General features: G+C 42.3%; 1 protein-coding gene across 1 annotated transcript in view; it reads right to left on the reverse strand.

The window, feature by feature from the left end:
* Nucleotides 1-20,212, reverse strand: part of ERICH6B (glutamate rich 6B) — a 209,361-nt gene that overhangs the window by 37,607 nt on the left and 151,542 nt on the right. The window lies entirely within an intron of this gene.

Here is a 20,212-nt window from a genome sequence, read left to right on the forward strand (position 1 = left end):
CATGGAATCTTTTGTGGGTACTGTAGGACAGATTTACTTAGACTGGGCTTATCTACTCTGGTCTAAGTAAAGCTTGTGCTGGCGTGAAGTGTGCCAAATGTATTAAGAGGAACAAGCCTTTTAACAGTTGGCACATCTGCGGGCCATCCATATGCCAAATCTGAAATAAATGTTAGCTGTGAGCAGGCATAGATTTCAGGTATAATTTACGCCAGATTCTGGTATAAATTCTAGTAAATGTGATGGGTCACTAGTAGAGTTGAGCGAACATACTCTGCCGAGCTTGATGCTCGTTCGAGTATTAGTGTACTCGATGGTGCTTGTTACTCGAACGAGCATCATGCCGTGTTCGACCCCATCCCAGTTTTTGGCTCCTCCCCGCTGTGATGTGCCTGTTTTGGCCCCTCCCCACCACGACGCAGCGCGCGCCATTGGCAAATTTTTTGTCAGGCAGGGGAGAGAGCGAGAGAGAGAGAGCGAGAGAGAGACGAACCTAGAAAAAAAAAAAGCTCGGCACCCGGCGTCCCACATACAAAAATGCTCGAGTCTCCCATAGTAGTCAATGGGGTTCGTTACTCAAGTAGAGCTTTCGAATTTTACGAAAAGCTCGACTCGAATAACGCGGACTCAAGCATTTGGGTGCTCGCTCATCTTTAGTCACTAGCTGCCACATTCCTTAACACTAAACCCTGTATAAATCCTTAAAAAGTGGCTAGGCCAGTGTAAAATACCAAAAAGTCATACATTTTGAAACAAAAGATGCAACTTTTTTTACACTAGAAAACTGGTACAAAGAGTTCTGTAAATCCGCCCCTTTTTTCCTTAAATGTAAAATATGCTAACAGTACAAGGCTTTCTATGAAACAGACTGAAACATGCATGCCTGAGATAGAAAAAAGGGACTGTTCTCACCCCAGTAGTGATATCTACATATCTTGTCAAACGTCCACTTCCAACAAAGTGACAGGAACCCCACCCCTTTTATAGCTTAATAGCCTAACTCCGCCCCTTTTATAGTGTGATTGCCAGTCCCTTCCAGGACTACGTTTCACGCCCACATTAGCCTAGATGATTAATCCACCCACAACCGGACCGCCCCAAAATTAGCATAACTTAGTTCAGCTTTATAGCTCCTCTCTATGACATAATATGTCACTCCAGAGTTATCAAGCTCGCCCCACTTTTTCACCATGTTATGTGAGGTTATTTACCTCCAATGCTTATTATAGAGATTTACACATTAGACTAAGGCAAAGTTTAAAAAGGTTAATTGAACACATAGATGAATGCATAATATACATAGTAACATAGTGTGTTGGGCTAAATGAATCTAGCAAAATAAACGTATTGCAACAGTACTTCCAGAAGATCACCACTGTTATTGGGAGGCGTACATAATCATGCAAAGCTCATAGTCCAGACCTGTATAGTAGTCATAAATGCAGAATGATGAGCAGCATACCGAGTGTCTTCATAAAAGAAACTTGCATCTATGAAGATGCTTCTTTATTAAACTCTAAAAGATACATGCAGCAAGTTTCAACCCCAACCGGGGTCTTTGTCAAGCTTATAAGACCTGCAAAAACATCTTGGGGCTCATTCACAATAGTATTTTCCCTCCATTCACACTTTCCGTCTCTCTCTTGTGTTTTCAGAGCAGAAAAAAAATGAAAACAGAATTAAACGTTTCCCTTTTTTCCCCGTTGATTTCAATAGGGGTTTAAAACACAGAAAGCAAACGGAAAGCTTTGTGTTTGCTTCTATTCTGTTTGATTTACGCTTTTTAAACAAAACAAATAGTGACATTTACAAAAAAACTGGAAGATCTCCATTTTCCTTCAGTTTTTAAAACCCCATTGAAATTCTGGGGGGGAAAAATGAATCTGTTTAATTCTCTCTCCAAAAATGGAACAGAGACAGAAAGTGTGAATGGAGGGAAAAGGCTACTGTGAAACAAGCCCTTACATGTGGGACCACGGATGCTGTTTACTAGGGAAACAGTAAAATGTCATATATTTCACAGAACTACATGGGGTTCTGTTTTAACGTCTGGTTTTGCATCATGGTAAAGTTGCACGACAACTATAAGGGCCTCAACGACAGTCAGAATTCTTGCAAATCACTGTGATTTTTCTCTCCCCTAGGAAAAAAATCATGTGATGGCCACCATAAACCCATAATTTTACTGTGACATTTGCATGAACAAAAGGAGCTGTGGAGTTGTAGCGTTAAAGGAAATTCGTCACTAGGCTCATGCTGTCCGAACCACGAACGTGGGACAGGTGTGCCAATTGCCCCCGAGTATGTGGTGTTCTGAAATGCTTTGGCTTCTCAGTAAAAACATACATTGAAGTTTGACTCGCATCAGCTCTCTTCCAATGTACAAAAGGGGAGTCAGCTGTTACTCTACATCAAGGACTTGTTCACATCAGCATATTTGTGTAGCATATTACGTACACAATTTCTGTGAGTGCAATGAATATAACTAGAGTTGAGCGAACGTACTCTGCCGAGCTTGATGCTCGTTCGAGTATTAGTTACTTGAACGAGCATCACGCCATGTTCGACCCTGCCCCAGTTTTTGGCTCCTCCCCACTGTGACGTGCCTGTTTTGGCACTTGGGACTCGGCGTCCCACATACAAAAATGCTCGAGTCTCCCATTGTAGTCAATGGGGTTCGTTACTCGACTAGAGCTCTCGAATTTTACAAAAAGCTCGACTCGAATAACGTGGACCCAAACATTTGGGTGCTCGCTCATCTCTAAATATAACCCATTGATTTCAGTGGGTTTGTTTACATGAGTATATTTTTTTACGTGATGTGCAATCATGTGAAAAAATATGCGGCATGACCTATTTTGTATTATGCATCACAATAGGCCATTGAAGTGAATGGGTGAACCCAAATATAAGGAAACCTGCGTATTCACTGCGTATTTGCGCACCATTTCGCTGAGCCTGTGTGTGTTCTTGTTTATGTGTGTAAATATGCAGTGTATTTGTGCATATAACGCTCCGAGCACCCAAAAAATGTGGGCGTAAGCAATTCTTTTTCCTCATGCATATATGTAGCATATGTTTATGACTAAAATGTACTTATGCCCGTGTGAATGTGCTCTAATAGTGACCCCCATAGTGGCCACAGTAGTAATAGTGATCTCCACAGTGGCCGCAGTTGTATTCGTTCCCTCACAGTGACTCTAGTAGTGATAGTGACCCCCATAGTGGTCCCAGTAGTAATAGTGACCCCTATAGTGGCCACAGTAATAATAGTAACCCCATAGTAGTCCCAACAACACTCCTATTGGCTTCTGGCCAGGCAACATCCCTACAGACTTTATACTTACCCCGTCTGTAGTTCCAGCCCGGCGGATACAGCAGAGGAAGCCCTGTTGAGCCTGTGACCACTGACCTCTCACACTTGGGCAGACATCAGCAGAGAGAGGCCAGCGGTCACAGACTCTGCACTGCGCCACCAGACCAGAGCTACAGGCAGGGTGAGTAGATTTCCTTTAAAGGGGTTATCCCAGCAGAGACTGCTGGGATACACCAGGGTCAGAGTGAAAGTGCCGCTCTGACCCCTGTGTAGTGGCCAGTGCTTGTAATTGCAGGCGTAGCTCTTACTTAAATTAATGGGAGCTGCGCCTGCATTTACAAGCACAACTCCCATTTATTTCAATGAGACCTACGTCTGCAATTACAAGCGTGACCGCTACACAGGGGTTAGAGCAATACTTCTGCTTCAACCCTGGCAAGCGCTGCTTGGATAACCCCTTTAAGGTTAAATGTTCGACCGGATTCGGCCCATGGGCCTTGTGTTTGATATGTGTGTTCTAGATGATCTGATCAGGGACAGCTGGCACCGTGACTTGGAGCTCTGTTCCCGAGTAAAACTTCAAAGCATTCTTTTCCTAAAACACTGAAATTTTTTAGAGTAAAATAAATAAATATTGTTATTTGCATAGGGCCTACTTATTTTGCAGCGCTTTCAGGTAATTTTATTTATTACCCCCTACCAAGCTGGGTACTCATTTTACTGACCTCTGAAGAATGGAAGGCTGAGTCGACCTTGAGACGGCTACCTGAACCACACAGGGATTGAACTCACAACCTTCAAGTCGTGAGCGGGGGCAACAGACATTCACATTCTGGGTTCCTGCTGCCTATGGTTTGGGCAATAGGAAACTGGTGACAGATTCCTTTTTAAACTCTCAAAATCCCAGTAAAACACGTCAGGCATGTTGTTTCTGCTACTGGTTTCTATGTGTGCTAATAATAAGCTTCTCAACGATATGAATCTGACATTATAAAGGTATACACACGTTAGGACAGTGCTCCACTAGCCCTTAGGAATGATAATGCAGTGATAATAAATAAGGACTCACTCGGTGTCTAGTGGGGCTCCTGGGCGAAGCTCCACTAGCACCTCCACGTCCTAGTTCGCCTGTAGTAATCAATGTAGAGGTACTTCAGTCGTTCCTTAATCCCAAGAAACTCTCGGGAGCGCTGCTGGGCTGTTGTGTCTGACTCCTGGAAGGGCCCACAGTGCAAAATTGTCCAAAAAGAGAAAAAATGCCCCGCGCTCGCAAGGACAGACTCCAGCAGAAACCTCCGTAGTAAATAACTGTCTTTTTAATCTAGTGCAATGCGTTTCGTCGCAATAACACGACTTTATCAAGCATATACAAAACACGATAAACCACAATTTACATAATAAAATTACAAATGAACACTCACATCTCACGGGTACCATGTGTACCGCATCTTGCCCGGTACTCCTTCCGGGTTCGACGCTTTACCATGGGAACCCATTACGTCAGTACATTCTGAGTGGGTGATGTGTGTGCATCCTGATACAACCGTGGAACGTAGCGCACATGGTGATAACGGCGATGCGTTCTATGGAGACGCCCACACGTCATCTTGAAATCTCTCTATTCCACACAACTCAGGACATTCTTTTCTTTTATATAAAATAAAAAATGAACCTGTTTCTGATAGACATATGCATATATATTATATTAAAATGCTAAAAAATGTATTAATGTATATTAGATAAACGTATATGTATAAAATTATATAGCCTAATAAATATATATAAATAGATAAAAGTACCTCATATAATGCATGATAGGTTACATAAACACCAATAGACTATATTAAATAACAACACATACTTGAGTAAAAAAAACTCCACAATGGGTTGCATTAGATACATGATAAGAGACCAATAATACTATTATTAGAATTGCCTCCCCCAGGCCCCTGCTACCCCACAAAAATTGTATTTACAGATATATGTATATTCTATAATACAACTTTTATAACCTGGTGGGCTCAGATACAGCAGCTCAGTTCTAGTATATACGGGAATGTTCAGCTTGCAAAAAAGAAGGCTGAGAGGAAACTTAATAGCTGTCTACAAATATCTGAAGGGCTGTCACAGTGCAGAGGGATCAGCCCTATTCTCATTTGTACAAGGAAAGACTAGAAACAATGGGATGAAACTGAAAGGGAGGAGACACATTAGATATGAGAAAACTTTCTGACAGTGAGGGTGATCAATGAGTGGAACAGGTTACCATGGGAGGGTGTTAAATTTTCCTTTAATAGAGGTCTTCAAACATAGGCTGGACAGACATCTATCTGGGATGATTTCGTGAATTCTGCATTGAGCAGGAGGTTGGACCCGATGATGCTGGAGGTCCCTTCCAACTCTACCATTCACTGATTCTAAATAATGCAATCACTAATAGATACATGTTTTCATTGAGGGCAACTGCACTGTAACCACTTTCATTGTGTAGAACTAGTATCGTCTTCTCTGATTCTCTCTTGCCTGGGCACAGGCCATCTTTTATGCAGCATAAAAGATGAACAATGAAGCCCGTCGCTCTTCATTAAGTTTAAACAGCCGCCATTCCATAGCGAACGGCTGCTGTGTATCTCAATGGAGAGGGGCGGGGGAGCGAGAAGAGAGAAACCTCCTGCACTGCCCCGCTCCCCTGCTGGCCGCTCCGTGACCCAAACAGCTGTGCTAGCTCCTGTGCAGGAGCACGGGAGCGCAGAGACACAGGGACGAGTGTCAGGCATCGTTTACCCGACACTCGTCCAGTGTAAATGGGCCTTTCGGCTATACTGTGCATAGAACACAGGAAGATGACTAAGATGATCACTGCCACTGTTGAATGGAGACTGAAGTGGGGAGTGTAGGGAGATGGGGTATGACACACGCTTCCCAGAACAAAGGGGCATCCCCAAAATCCGTGACTGTCCAGCTGAATCCAGGGCAGTTTAAAGAAATTCAAGAGCTAGCATAATTTTAGAATAGATTTCCTTGTACTGAAGGTAACCCTGTCCATTTATCTAGATATTGGATATATTCCATCTAACTCTACAATAAGTTGCAATGAATAGTCTCTATGTTTTCGCTCAGCTTCAACAACACATGTAGTTTAGCAACGAAGGGAATGTGACAACAGCAAGTAGATGATGATTAGTGTAAATGATGAAATTGTGGGAACAGTTGATCCAGCTCTTAAATCTCAGAGACGTGACCTTGTGTCAGTTTCAATCATAAAACAAGATTGCTATCTTTTATCCAATTTCGCAGATCTTTTGTTCAAATGGAAAATGTGTGAATCTAATAATATGAGAAAAAGACCAGAGTTGGAAGGCCAGAATAGAGGCTGTTGGGAAAAAAAGATAATCTGTACCATCTTCACGAGAGGAATTATCACAAAGTGACACCTTAATGCACACAGCAACTGTGATGACATGGCCCTCTGTATGACTGTCTTTAATGTAAGAATTCAAATCTCTAAATAGGGTCAGCAGGTATTTTCTTATCTGTAAGGGGTTCAGGATCTAGCTCTATAATTGTATAGGTGCTATTAAGTAAAGGATCTGGAAATTGCTTATCCTTGCAAAATGCTTTCAAGATTATGTACTGGAAGCCCTGTGTCACCTCTCGCTGGGGAATGTAAGAGGTTTTAGCTGCAGTTCTTAAATGTATTAAACTGACACATTTCAGGAAATTCAGCTCCAAGTGCTACAGTGCCTGTATACTTTTATAGCATGAAGGGGTATTTACAACTTGACAACCTTGTGACCAATGTTAATGTTTATACCTTGTAAAGGATGGAAGACTCCATTAAACAGAATAGGAGGGACCATATTTCCGTGCAGTATAAAAAGTGCCGGTAATGTGAATTGATTACTACCAACGCTTTTACAATAAGAATTTTGTAGAGACTTGTGGCTGCCATTATACAGGGCTAAAGTCAGAATTCAAGTATTGATTCAGTTTCAATTTTGTTGTTCTAGGAGTGGTGAAAAGAGAAATGTTATCTTTAAAGGGGTTGTCCCGCGGCAGCAAGTGGGTCTATACACTTCTGTATGGCCATATTAATGCACTTTGTAATATACATTGTGCATTAATTATGAGCCATACAGAAGTTATAAAAAGTTTTATACTTACCTGCTCCGTTGCTGGCGTCCTCGTCTCCATGGTGCCGACTAATTTTCGGCCTCTGATGGCCAAATTAGCCGCGCTTGCGCAGTCCGGGTCTTCTGCTTTCTTCTATGGAGCCTCTCGTGCAGGATGCCGGCTCCGTGTAGCTCCGCCCTGTCACGTGCCGATTCCAGCCAATCAGGAGGCTGGAATCGGCAATGGACTGCACAGAAGAGCTGCGGTCCACGGAGGAAGAGGATCCCGGCGGCCATCTTCACCGGTAAGTATAGAAGTCACCGGAGCGCGGGGATTAAGGTAAGCGCTCCGGTAAGCTTTCTTTAGGTCCCTGCATCGGGGTTGTCTCGCGCCGAACGAGGGGGGGGGGGGGGGGGGTTTGAAAAAAAAAACAACCCGTTTCGGCGCGGGACAACCCCTTTAAGTCTCAGGTTTTCTTTAACTGGATACATTTCAGGAGTCTGTAGACACAGTTTGTACAGCACCTTAGACTCCATCCATAAAGTTGAAGTTGACAGTGAAAAAGCAGTACATTGCAATCTACGTCCCACAACATTAAGTACCCTATATAGCTTCACTTTGTTCCTTAGGGGTACTTTACATGGTATAACTATCAGGCAATTTTGTACCCAACAGTCCTCCCAACAACAGTCATTCCTGTGTTTTCAAACAAGAGCGAAAGTCGTTCAGTGTATGGAGGAGGAACGGGTTAGGGATCGTTCCAGCAAGTCCGCCTCCATTCATAGTAAACAGGCAGTCATTCATAGATGAATGACTGCCTGTTTACACAGGCCGATCTGTCATTCAGTTTTTCTGCATGCAGGAACTGAACCACAAATGAATTTATCATTCATCGTTCAGTCATGCATGCATCTAGACGGGATGATAATTATCAATTATAATTGATCGGATTCTTGCTGATCGTGGAAGTCTAAATGATTTGTCGGCCCATGTAAAAAGACCTTTACTGATGTTCTTTTCTAATTTCCATAGTACAGTGAATGCCTAATATCAATTTACTTTTCAGTGTAGTCATATGTAAAGTTTCTCTTTAGCAGGTTCCCTTCCCCTAGGACAATCTATAGGCACAGGTCTACTGTGCCCACAGATAAATCCAGCCCTGATAACCCATAGAAATACCATACTATAAAGCCAATTGTGCATATGCTTTGTGTAATTAATAAATTATGCCATTTGTATTAACTGTAATGTATGCGATTTGCATATTAATAGAATGTACGGGGTTACCTGAATGCTACATTCACATCCCCCACACTGTATTTGGATCTAATTGCAAATGTCATGTACAATGTGATCTGTGTCCATGAGTGATATAGCTTGGAAGAGATTACATGAAAATAAAGATGCTAAACACATGGCAGAAATTTATAATGCAAAGCCTCAAGGTTTATTCAGTTGACTACACCAGGGCTCAGTAAATCTGGGTCTGTTGAGTTGTAGTTTTAGATAAGACCCATCCTGGCTCAGTGACATAGAACTGAGCTTGACATCTTTTTATTACCATGTCAGGCCAGCCGTCCAAATCATTACTCAGCTCATTCATACAGATAAAACAGCCGTCATTTTACTCTCTGGAGGGATATATTATCTGGAAGCCATTGTTATTTTCAGTGCCAACACTGTCAATTAATTGTAAGGAAGGTGCTAAGGGTTACGAGACTAGTGTCACATGCTGAGCCCACATGAAGCCATAAGGTTTACAACCATATGGTCATTTAGTATTGTTGTGTTGGACGGATATCTAGATGAGAATTGAGCTTATTGAGAAACAAAGCTCACTTCAAGTCTTTGGGAAATACCGCACACGTTTGGACAAATCCTTACCGTTATTCATCAAGCATTTTGTTTATAGACGTATGTGTACTACATGTATTTTTTTGTACTATGCTACTAGTGAAATAATCAGTAAATAAGCATATGTGCACAAATGTTATGTCCTATCCTTTATAGAAAAAGTTATACACGTTACATGAGGATAGAACCTCTAGAACAGTAACATTTCACAGTCTTCATGAACGAATAGATGTGGCCTGGAAAATTGCCGTTTCTCCAAAAATAGTAAGTTTTTATTTTTTAAGAAGCAGAAATATGGTATAACCTAAACTGTCCATATGTTTTCTTCTTTTGACAAAGGCATGCAGTGTTACCGGAATGTCTTCAATCTAGGGAATTCTATACAGGAGGAAAGCAGCAAAAATGAGGCCTTTACAAACCTCCTCAGCCATCAAATGCAAGAAGTTGAGCCTGACTCTTGTTCACCCTTGTAGATGGTGGCATTGGGTTGTAGACAGAGGTGTAACTTGAAGCTCCTGGGCCCCAATGCAAAACCTGTTAGAGGGCCCCCAACTATAATGCTTTATTTATTGTACTGGGTTTCCTATATGGAGAAGAGAGGCCTTATGGGCTTCTTAAGGCTCCTGGGCCCGGGTGCAACCGCATCCCCTATAGTTACGCCAGTGGTTGTTGAGTTATCAGCTGCAATTGAGCAAAATTAAGGTGGTACAATAATTTTTAAATGTAGAAGGCAATCATGCAATAATAATTTCTTCTTCGAGGGAGGTCAAGCCCTGTACAAATTCATCTATAGGAGATCAGGGCCAACTTGAGTTGTTTGTTTTTGTTTGTTTGTTTATTTATTTATTTAATCTGTTGCCTTCATTGTTCAGCTCTGTAGAATGTTAGTTCTATATAAAGGATGGTAATAACATTTAAAGTTGCACTTTAACATTGTGGTATGTGGAAGAAGGGGAGCCATGTACGGATTCATATCACCCCTCAGTGAGTAGGATAAAGCCAACCTCCTTTTAGTCTTCCTTCCCTTAGGTACTAGGACAGCCAAGTGTGCTTAAATCACTGTCATGAACAGCTGTATTATAATTTAGCTTACTAATTCATACCCATTTTGTTGTGCATATTGGAAATACTGCAGGTCAACTTGGTCACTGTGTTCACCTGCATGAGATGGCAATGACAGGAACTTATACGGATTTGATTTATCTTATTATGGCACTGCTAAGTGAAACCCATCATTTATATGATTTCTAAAGGTAAATATAATAAATATTGTTAAACTTCTATTTTTTTAATTTCTGCCAAATGCAAATTTAATAGCTATTGCCAACTATAACATATATTCTAAAGGTGCGTGAATCCTTGAACTGCTATTTGAAGGTCATATTACGATATTGTTAACTTAGATAAGAGACCACAGGGAAATATGTCACGCCTGTGTTTTTAAGAGGTTTTATTGCCAAAATCCATGGAGGTTAAAGTATCAAATCTTTGCAAGGTCAACTACACTTTTAATCTTCTGCTGTGATATCTCTTTACAATTAAGCGATTAAAATTAAATGAATGTATTAATTATATCTGAAAGTGCTGGGAGATCTAAGTGCTCCAGCTATTAATATGAACGCCGTAGCTCGGTTAAATATGTAATCTATTTTTTTTATTCAAAGTAAATCTAAGTTTAAGAATGCCTGTTCCAATACAATGTTGCTAGAGGAAGATAATTTCCTATTGAATACATTAACAGAAAGGTCAAACCTATAAAAAAGGAGCCGTAGCATTAATTGTATTATTAATAATAATGTTGCACTTTTACAGTACTTTACACTAGAAGATTTCAAAGCAATTCAGAAACCAATTACATATGATTAAAATGACATGGTTTATGGAGTAAAAGGGCAAATGCAGAACACTGAAATTTTACAAATTATCTGAACACTTTCATAAACTAATCTAGTCAAAGGTTTGTTCCCTCTATAATGGAGGAAATTTATCAAACCTCGAACAAACAAAAAGTAGAAACTCAAATTTTTCTGGGGTTGTTTAAAATAAAAGCACTACCCTGATTGGTTGGAATTATCTATATTTGTTTTGCATTAGTTTTGATAAATCTCCCCCGATGTCTTTTGATAGGATAGGTTATACAACTTTGAGAAATGGAGGTTTGATCATTAGAATGCCTCTGAGTATGGATTAGTTTTAGTCATGTACGCTGAGGTAGAGCGTTCTTTCATATGATGATTTCAACAACTTCAATTCTAGCCTTAGTTTTATACTTTTTTTCCTAATGGTATTCCTAAGCCACTTAAGGCCTCCTGCACACTGCAGAGCTGGATTCCGCATGCGGAATTCCTCAGAGGAATCCAGCCCTGAGAGCAGCAGCGTCCGTGCATACCTGTAACTTTCATTTTTCATCTATACTGTAGATGGTCCGCATGGCGAGCTGTCAGACATGCGCGGTACAGATTTTTTAAAAACTCCTGCTTTTCCCGCGTCATTGCCTAGCGATGACACAGAATCGGCGACCTTTCCACAATGTGATTGCGGAAGGGTCTCGGATTGGATGGCTTCCATTGACTTCAATGGAAGCTATCAGTGTGGAATCTACACAAAAATGGAGCATGCTGTGATTTTTCCTCCACTTGCAGAAACTGCAATAGGTTTCCGCAAGTGTACAGTAAGGCCTCCTTCCCACGAGCGTGACGGGGTCCGCCGCGTAATATTACGCTGTGAAGCCCGTCACGGCGACCCCCAGAGCCCCTATACTTACCTGCGGGAGATAGCGTGAAATCGCTTCCCCGCCCACCGCCGCCGCGTCACCGCCCGTCACCGCCCACCGCCGCCGCGTCACCAGCCGTGTCACGTGCACGGCCGGCCGTGTCACGTGACGCGGCCGGCCGCGTCATATTGCGTCATATGACGCGCGGCGGTGGGCGGGAAAGCGTTTTTTCACGCTATCTCCCGCTGGTTACAGCGGGAGATAGCGTGAACGGACGGCTTCCATTGACTGCAATGGAAGCCGTCAGTGCGTACAGCCCGTCCTCACCCGCAGAAAATAGAGCATGCTGCGGGTGAGGACGGGAGAAATCGCGGTGCGTAATTCCGCGGTGGAATTACGCATCGTGAGCATTGTGCTATTAGGTTCAATAGAACCTAATAGCTGCGGGCAACGCAGCGGATTTTCGCCGTGAATTATGCGGCGGAAATCCGTTCGTGGGAAGGAGGCCTAAGAGTCAATTTTCTATAGCATGCTATGGGCGCTATTTGCTGCGGAATCTGCAACAAATATCCGTCCGTGGACAGGCGGACTGACAGAAGAAACTAACCATGCTACTTTAAGAGCCATGACATGAAATTCCTGGTTTGAAGAGGTGATCCCAGCAGGACACTTCTTTTCAGAGGCAACCTACCCCTGTGGTCAGCTCATCACTGCGAGTCTAGTTGCTAATACCCTCGGCAATGAGCTGACAATTAAGGGGAAGCTGTGAGTGGGTACAGCAAGGAAAATGTATTATATGGGGGTTGTACAAATACATGGTTGTGCAAAGTGCTCAAGGGAAGTTGCCATACTTTCCAGTATCTCTCAACCAAGGCAAATAGGAGCATATAGAAAGGAGATAGTGGTTGTCCATTGAAGAAATTTAAAGACAAGATGGTAAGAGTAGCCATGCATTACAGCGTGTGCAAGTGTATATTTACCATACAGACCGCTTATGAGACTGCTACGTGGTCCTTAAGAAGGGTTACCACTAGAGATGAGCGAGCATGCTCGGAAAAAGCAGTTACTCGAGTGAGCATCGCTCTTCTCGAGTAACTGCTTACTGGTCCAAGCAGGCTCGGGGGGGGGGGGGGGGGAAGAGATCTCTCTCTCTCTCCCTTCCCCCCCGCTGCACCCCGCCGCCCCCCCCCCCCCCCGAGCCTCCTTGGACCAGTAAGCAGTTACTCAAGAAGAACGATGCTCGCTCGAGTAACTGCTTTATCCGAGCGTGCTCGCTCATCTCTTGTTACCACCATGGTTTGACTTATCACTTTTTAACTTGTGCAAGGTTCCTACTACAGAAAAAGGGATTGTTAGTAAATAAAGAAGTGGTAAATTGTGCTAGTTCCCATGGAATGAGCATAGAGTGGGAAAGTAACACCATGCACATCTGTCCTGCTTGGCAAAACCTATAATAATGAGGGGTCCAATTTGATCTTTGCTATGTGGTTTTCTCTTTTATTTTCAGCTTTGAGTGTGTTTGTGTGTGAAATATTATCAGTGTGTTTGATAATTCGCTTTTAAATGTAATATCATTACTGGTAGCACAACCAGACACAATGCATTGGCACAAGGCTATGTACAACAATGGGATATAACATTGCGATGCAACATTATTGCATGACAAGTCATGTAGTTCTGGCTTCTTATCTCTCTAATAAATACCGAAGACTCCCATTGTAACCAGTGCACAGGAACGCTTTATAATAATCTTCAGTGTTAAATATTTTATATACTGCAGGAGCTCCTGGAAAGCCCTCTAGGAGAAAAGGATTAAGGAACGCTCATAAAATAAAGTGAATATACTATGCATTCATTCTTCAGAGCAGCAGAGAAGGAAATAGTACTAAAAATATTATTACCAAAGCATTTTATTTTCAGAAGCTCAGTGTGAGCCACACATTAAAAATGAAAAACTCTGGTCTAAAGGGAATGAACTAGTCTTAGTCTGTTATTTACTGCCTCCTGACCTCGGGGACATATAAAATGTGTCACTGTGACCCAATCTGTTTGATTTACTTTAAGTATGAAGGTTGTGAACAAGCAGAAGAATTCATATTTTATGTACTCAGTTAAAATATTCCTCTGCCCATAGTACAGAAATCTTTTTTATTGTCTCAATCTACAGTGATACTGACACAGGGGGCTATATGAAATATCATCAAATCAGGAAAGCGAGAAAAGAAGCACAGCCCCCAAAACAACTAGTACATCTTTCATATCTAAGTGTGGAGTGTGGCATTTGAAACAACCTTCTATAGCTCATAGAGACACTTTTTATGACATTGTGTAGAGAGCTCCACAGGTCTAAACCCATGAAGATTCTTTTCAGAAGACAGAATGCTGGGAAAGACATTTCTTCAAACCTATATCAATAGTCTACAGCAGTCACTGGTCACACCAGGCCTTATTTGAACTAGAAACTGTAGTTTCTCAGTAACTAGAAACTGGTGTGAAGTTAAGTTAGAATGATAATGTGTAAAGTTTTTACACACATTTTTTGTATATTTTTAATATAATTTAAGTAGCACCAAGACGGGCCAAAAATTTACTTCTGTGCCAATTGACTTGGATCTATTTTCTGCTATTTATGATATAAGCGATATATACATTTGGCACCCAATACTAGGCTCAGTGAATTCATATTTATACGGGTCACTTTACATGTTTACGTCTTAGGGCTCGGTTAGACGAGCATTTTTTTGCGAGCCTGTGTGCGCAAAAACTGTGTTCCACGGATGTGCAAAATGCGGGTGACCGAAGCTCTGTGCCACAAAGATCCCCTTATCATTGAACACTGTGACAGCACTGTCACAGTGGACAGTGATGATGGGGTTCCCCACCAGGAATGAAAGAATCCCCTTCCACAACTGTCATGGTTTTGGCTGAGTATCGCAATGCTATCCCATTGCTTTTAATGGGGCAGCGCTGCTGCCACCCCATTGAAAGCAATGGGATGAAGGCAACCGCTGCAGCAATGATTTTTGGGGGGTGGCTTGAAATATAAGCCCTACCCTGTAAATGTTCCCTAGCTGTTAAAAAACACCCAAAACATTTAATTGACCTAGAAGAGCGGTCTGGCTCTTCTCACCGCCCCCATCAGTCTTCATCAGTATTGTGGTGGCTGGGGATTGAAAAATCCCTGCCTCCAGAAAGTGCTGCCTCTGATTGGCTGGGAGCTGTGACTAATCAGAGACAGCGCTTGACCACTGAATGACAGCTGAGCGCTGTCTCTGATTGATCACAGTGCTCAGCCAATCAGAGGCAGCGCTTTCTGGACCGTGGCCACCAGAATACAGATGACGACTGCCGGGGATAGGGAGAAGAGCCAGACAGTGCTGAGTTAAATTTTTTATTTATTTTTTTTTCAACAGCAAGGGATGATTTTTGGGGTAGGGCTTATAACTCAAGCCACCCCCCGAAGATGATTGCTGCAGGGGTTGCCTTCATCCCATTGCTTTCAATGGGGCGGCAGCAGTGCAGGCCGAATTGAAAGCAATGGAATAACATTGAGGTCCTCTGCCACAGCTCTGACAGCTGTGGCAGGGGATTCTTCCGTGCCCGCTACAGACCCCTCACCACTGAACACTGTGAGAGTGCTGTCTCAGTGTTCATAATGTGGGGACTCCTATCATAAGATAACCAATTTGAAGGGATTGTCTGGTTTTATGTAAATGAAGTTTAACTCTTTAGCATCCACAATATCTATATATACGTCCTAATTGTATATGCACCGTGCAGCTAGGATGTATATATATATGTCCTTCACGTTACTGATAGAGCACTATACAATGAGATTTGCCACTAAATATTCGTTTGGCAAACTGAAATGACCAGTTCTTGGCTATGAAAAGTGATAAATATAGTGGTCAAATAAGTACTAGCTAATGATAGGAGATACTCAAAAATAGAAAAGGAGGATGAAATAGATTAGGGTGGTTTCACATCTGCATGGGAACTTCCTGTGTGCAGCCTTTTTCTTCTGTACAAAAGCCGGACAGTTGGGCGGAAAGGAGGCGGACCCCATTATAGTTAAGTTGCTCCCATGGAGCCAGCTGCTTAGAGTGAGGAGAATAGTTGATGAAGAGTTCGTGGACACTTGGTTAATTAAAATGAGAAGGAAATTCCTGGAGAGAGGCTATCCTAAAACCTTGATAGAGAACCTCAGTTTGAAGGCTCAGTCTAGTAGACGTAAACTTCTTCTGATTACTAAATCACAGAGGAAGGTGAATGTTCATCTCCCTTTTGTGACCACCTATTGGCCTGTCAGCGGTAAGGTTTTGCAAATTGTTAGAAAACATTGGCCCATCTTAACTCAGTGTCATCCAGAAATTGTAGAATTTAGGTAACCCCTGCTAATGGTGTACAGCAGAGTATACAATCTAAAGGACAGGGTGGTTTTCACATCCAGAAGATCCAAAGAGGGTGTTGGACAGTAGATATTCATCCCGGTTAAAGAAGGTTGTTACCTTTTGTATGGAATGTGCCTGTTGCCATAATTTACTTAAAGGCAATAGATTCACACATCCTAGATCTGGAAAAGTGTATCGTATCAAACAGAGATTTACTTGTCAGTCAACATACGTGGTCTACATGATTTGTTGCCCATGTGGACTGTTATATGTTGGCGAGACTATCACAGAGGTAAAAACTAGAATAACCAAACATAAAAGCACGATAAGGACCAAAAAAGTTGATGTTCCGGTTGCCAAACACTTTGTCGAAATGGGCCATACCGTGAGTCATGTACCAGTCGATATTAGGGGTGAAGGCAGAGAGAGAGAGAGAACTGAAATTGCTGGAGTTAAAGTGGATTTTCGAGCTTGATACTATGTACCCCAAGGGGCTTAATTTGGAGTATAACCCAGTGCCTTATCTCTGATTTGGATCTCTGTCTGATGTCCTCTTTTGCTACATAGGGTATCAAACAAGTTAATAAGCAAGTTTTCATAATGCTGATTTTACTCTTTGGTAATAATAATCTTTTGTTTTATTGTTGTTGTTTTATGTATAGCTCAAAAGGAGGATGGTCTATAGGTGTGGAATCTTGCCCAGAGTAACAATTTAGAAAGATAAGAATGTTTGAAGATGACGGATACAGCATATTTTGACTGATATCAATATTGATCTTGGTAGTTTTCCGACTGATACTCATGCACTCCCAGTCTCTACTGCTGGAATTTGATATGCTGTGCATGTTCTCTTGATCTTTGGTGAATTAGGCAAATTTGATACTGACGTGTAAGATTGGTGGTACCTTGGTTTATGCCTCCGTATAATAGTTAGGCATTACCTCAGCCAAGGGCTCTGGATCCTTTAGATAGGGCAATCCTGGTTATCTGCCGACCTTGGCTCATAGGATTGCATGGTTATTAACAAGCCAGGTATATGAGAATAGCCCCTTGGTTAACAGAGTTGGTTATGCTACATAGGAACCTTGAGGAAAATAACTATTGGAGCTACTATATGCATGATCTGCCTACATGAAGGCAGTACCTGACACATAGACACCGAATGATTGTGATGTTTTGAGACATTGAGCTTGGGTCTCCATGGTGACTGAACTCCACACGTATGCACCGGTGGGATGGTATTGACGGGCATTACACACTTACACGTGATTGGGAAATAGTCACCCTGAGTGAAGTTCATGTGCGTGATCAGGCAAAAACACACAATGTTTCATGAAATGCCAGCACATGGGCAGTGGATACACAGGACGAATGATAGATGATACCAAAGTCAATAAGAGTTGTAAATAATAGAGTCCACATGGACATTAGGGGCATTGCGATTCGCACACCTGAGACCACTCCTGAATGGCCTATTATGTACACGGTATGTGGGGGGGGGGGGGGGTGATTTCTGTCTATTTCTCATTGGTTACATAATGCTATGCAGTGTTTGCCCATGTAGTGTGCAATTGAGCTTGACAAAGACAATACAATATGGTCAAAAGTTTGTTTTTAGTGGACTGAATAAAGATGCATCTGAGGATGTGATTATATACTAAAGAAGATTCCTGCATGTGCTGCTTATAAAACGCCTGCTTTGATGAGTATTTGTGGATTCTTTGGTGTCACAGTCCGGGTGATGAGTATACACTCTTCTAGCTTCCCCATTTATTTTGGTTTAATGGTTGTGCTACTAAACACTACTGCAGTACCCTGCGGCATCCAAGGAGCAGGCACAGCCTAGGAGATGGCGGGGTCGAATTTGAGCCTTGCCCCACTGGCTCCACCGTCTCCTACCCGTAGGGTAACTTTGGCACATCCAAGGGCAGGTGGATAAAGCGGAGAACCCAATGCTGGATTACCTTCGTTCGATTTGTCACTCGTGATGCCATTGTTTCTTCTGCAGCGGAGGGAGGATTACGGGATGGTGGAGTAGACCCTCTCTCGTGCAGCCTCCGTGGGGGAATTCCCAGTTGTCAAAGTAAATTCACACACACACAGACGGGTACTGGTTAAGACACAGCCTCTGGAAACAGACGGACGACTGGTCGTTTAACTGAACTTCCAACAGAGTACAATTTAACAGCAGCTTTACCAAGTGATGTGGCAGGGAGACTTCACGGGGATGCAGGAGAAACCACAGTCTAAGTTATCTGCAGGTCCTAGCCTGGTTCCACTCTTCCTCAATACTCTCTCTTTCTCTACCGATCCACACTCACTGGTTATTTTATGCTGTATTCTCCGGAAAACATCATCTGCTCTCACAAGTGATAGGCCATCCTCTCAGCCTCCTCCATTCTGTATCTGTGGGTTGATGGTACCCACAGACAGCCGTCTTGGCCGTCTCTCGCTCACGGATGGACCAAAAACCAACAAGCCCCTCACAACTCCTCTCATACCAATAAAAAATACACGGTTACGTGACAGACAGAAGATACATTACCCATACACCAGACACTTAACCCATTCAGTGCTGCAAAGTAGGCAATACACTTTACTCACACAGCACAAAAGACACTGACAATATTATGTCGAGCATACACACTTTTTAGGAGGGGCCCCATTGTACTGGGCCACTACTGCTTGAACAGGTCTGTGCTCCTGAAGTCGTTTACCAGACTGTCGTCCCATGTAAAAGGGCCTTAACTCATATAGACATGCTCAGTCTGGGTGATATATGGTGGAACTATTTGATGTATGGCGAGCAATGCATAGCTCCAAGAAGGAATATTCCTGCTATTTATATGTTCACAACAGCTACTCGCATATCAACATGTATATAACTGATAGATTTTCTATTGCTGTCTCAGAAAGCGATATGTGAAAAAAGGAAGAGCAAAACTTTTAAATTAAATTAAAACCTTTGAAATGCAAAATAAGCAAACACAAACACCACAACAGGCAGGAACTCCGAAGCATTTTGCTCCAGAACTATGAATGGCAATTAAAAAGAGTTAAAGCCAATATTATTCGCAAAGCAATACAGATGGGAAATTGTTGGCCTCTCCCCTTAAAGCTCAACACCTTAAATTTTGGATTCCATATCTGATGCATCAGAATAATAAAGGGAAACTAATGAATCCTACAGATATAGCAAATAGCTTTAGGGACTATTACTTGGCCTTATATAATTTGAAGAAGATTCTCTTGCGTTCCCGCGTGCAGCATAGCATGTCCAAAGGTTTTTACAGAATATCCATCTACCACCCTCTCTAAGACCCGGAGAGGAACTCTTGACTCTTCGATTACAGTAGCAAAAGTGCTTGATCATATGAATTCCCTACCAGCTGGTAAATCACAAAGCCCAGATGGACTTACAAATGCTTATTGCAAAACCGTTTGGGAGATCTTATCCCCATATATTTGCAGAGCCTTCCAGTTAGTGGCCACAGAAGGCCACAGCAAGCTCTGGGAAAAAATCCAGATATTCCCCCAAAATGTTTGGCGTATTTCATTACTAAACACTAATATTAAAATTTATGCAAAAATGTTATCCTCTAGCCTGGCACCTTTACTGCCATCACTAATTAAAGAAAATCAAGTGGGATTTGTGAAAGGCTGACAGGCTCCAGATAATGCTAGAAGGATTTTACACATCACACATTTTATCGAATCTTGGAAAATGCCTGCAGTCCTGCTATCTTTAGATGCCGAAAAGGCGTTTAACTGCATAAATTGGTCATATGAATTTGCAGCCCTGGAGACAATGGGCTTTGGAGGGCT

The sequence above is a fragment of the Eleutherodactylus coqui genome, chromosome 1 (assembly GCF_035609145.1).
Source record: "Eleutherodactylus coqui strain aEleCoq1 chromosome 1, aEleCoq1.hap1, whole genome shotgun sequence".
In the NCBI taxonomy this organism is placed as follows: domain Eukaryota; kingdom Metazoa; phylum Chordata; class Amphibia; order Anura; family Eleutherodactylidae; genus Eleutherodactylus; species Eleutherodactylus coqui.